The sequence below is a fragment of the Berghia stephanieae genome, chromosome 6 (genome assembly GCF_034508935.2).
Source record: "Berghia stephanieae isolate SIO BIC M18660-M18661 chromosome 6, UCSD_Bste_1.3, whole genome shotgun sequence".
NCBI lineage: Eukaryota > Metazoa > Mollusca > Gastropoda > Nudibranchia > Aeolidiidae > Berghia > Berghia stephanieae.
The window spans coordinates 44,607,418-44,609,917 of NC_088365.1; the positions used below are offsets into that span (position 1 = coordinate 44,607,418).

Sequence of the window (2,500 nt, forward strand, 5' to 3'; positions counted from 1 at the left end):
TTAAATGACTCTCATCTTGGCAAACATTCTCAAACCCGGGACTTCGGCGAAATCACGGGTTTGAGAATTTTTGCCAAGATGAGGGTCATTTAAATCGATCGATATTTGAAAGACGAGTTTTCTGGACAAATTTTTAAATATGGGTTTTATTCTCCAGAGTACGGAAGAGTTTGTGTTGCAGTTCGGCGGCGTACGGAGTGCGATCACGAAACAATCTCCTTTTCTTCTTTTTATTAATTTGTATTTACGACTTTTCAAGTGAGAGGTAAGGGAGTGCGAGCAATACTGTTTATTGTTGATGATAGAGAGATTGATGGAGAGATAAGGACGTGGCTTGCGGGGAAAGGGAAGAGGGGGAGGTGGGGGGGGGGGGGGGGGAAGCACAGATGATCTTTCGATGGAGTTCAATGAACAATTGGTGATTAAACAGCTCGTGGAAGATCGATACGATATGGTTGAACAATGCAAGAAAAAACAATAAATTAGGTATCAAGACGCATTCTAAAGACAAATAAAGTGAAGACCCAACGTATTGTTGTTAACTTGTTGATGAATGTTTTTTCTGAGTGCGGTAAGGAATTTGCTGATTGGGTCGATCGTCATATAACATAGTGGACCATAAGAAGCTGATGTTGAAATATTTAGTACATAATATTGTGTGGGTAAAAAAATGTTTGTACAATTCCAAATTTCACTTTGTAGATAGTATGGGAAAATCATTTTCAAAATAAATAATAATAAATAAATAAATAAATAATAAATAAATAAATAATAATAAATAAATAAATAATAAATAAACAAAAAAATACAAATAAATAAAAATGCAAATATAAATACAAAACTCTCAGTTTTTTTAAAAGTATTAAAGTGGGGTGGGGGTATTGGGGGGGGGGTATGTGTGTGTGTGTGTGCGTGTGTGTGTGTGTGTGGAGAGAGAGAGAGCGAGAGAGAGAGAGAGAGAGAGAGAGAGGGGGGGGGGATAGAAAGTGAGTGACAGAGAAAGAGATGGGGGACATGAAGAAAGTGGGAGAGAGAGACAAACGTACACAGAATGATAAGGACACATACAATAGAAGAGAAGACCAATGATTATCATTCCGATCAAACCCCTTCCATTTAACTTCTCGGACTTTATCCCCCCTCCCCCTCTCCCCATTGTATTTCTCCCCCAACACCAAAAGGCGAAAATAAAAACTCAAATTGGAGCCGAAACCCCTCGGAGCTATATAAGGACACAAAGCGACATACAATAATTAGCTAAACAGTGGTGAAAAACTAACTCTTGTATAAACTCAAAGCAATGGCCAGAATTGAAAAGACAATACAAGACTATCTAGTCCCAGCCATAAACACTCGTAAAACTGAACAAAAGCAAACAAAACAAAAAAAGGGACGAGATGAATACAATGAAAAGTTTATTTATCCCAATGCACCGCGTGTCACAAATATGAGAGAGAAAGGTTTATAAAGTACACACGAGTGTCACAGACATTAACTTATGAGAAAAATCAAGGTGCGATTTTCCCCTGGTGAAATCTTGAGATGTTTTTGTAAAGATTACTCCAGTGCGAAAAGAGCTCCCGGCGGGGGCTTTGTTCGATACAAGTATGCATGGTGTGTTGTGTTTGCGGAGCCATGCACGGAAATAGCGCACGGTAAATAAAGCTTGCGGGCAAATGAAAACAACAAACCGATTTTTTCTAAAAACAAACAAAAAACAAAAACAAACTCGATGGTGAATGCAGGAGAGAAAGTGCGTGACTTGGGGGTATTGAGGGCGACTCGACTTACAACGACGTGGAAAATAAATATTATATGTGCTGAGATAAAAGATGAGAAGATGGAGCGAGAGAGAGAGAGAGAGAGAGAGAGAGAGAGAGAGAGAGAGAGAGAGAGAGAGAGAGAGAGAGAGAGAGAGAGAGAGAACTGGCTGAGATGTATAGGTAGGTAATTATGTAGGTAGGTAGGTAGGAAGTTAGGTAAAAAGGCAGACAAATAGAATGTTCGGCTAGAAGGGGGACATGTTAATAAGTAGGTAGACGGACGGACGGACGGACGGACGGACAGACAGACAGACAGATAGACAGACAGATAGATAGACAGAGAGATAGATAGATGGATGGATGGATGGATGGATGGATGGATGGATGGATGGATGGATGGATGGATGGATGGATGGATGGATGGATGGATGGATAGATATATAGAAAGATAGATAGACATAAAAGTTTTGTAAAAAAAAGACAAAAAAAAAAAACTGGTTCCTATCTCATAGACAAGGAGTCCAACCCACGATCTACCGGTCCCAAGGTGATTGTCATAACCACAGTACAAGAGAACATTCATATTATTTCATGAATATTTTCCGGATTTTTTTACAAATCAAGGGACGATACTGTGTAAGTTTTTGACCGCACTTGTTTTCCAATCCATATTTTGAAGATATAACATGGGCCAGGGGAGACAACCATGAAAAAAGGAAATGTGGAGCCGTGTCGTC

General features: G+C 39.4%; 1 protein-coding gene across 9 annotated transcripts in view; it reads right to left on the reverse strand.

Moving 5' to 3' along the window:
• The window catches only part of LOC144975087 (IQ motif and SEC7 domain-containing protein 1-like), a 301,791-nt gene that overhangs the window by 139,332 nt on the left and 159,959 nt on the right, over nucleotides 1–2,500 (reverse strand). The window lies entirely within an intron of this gene.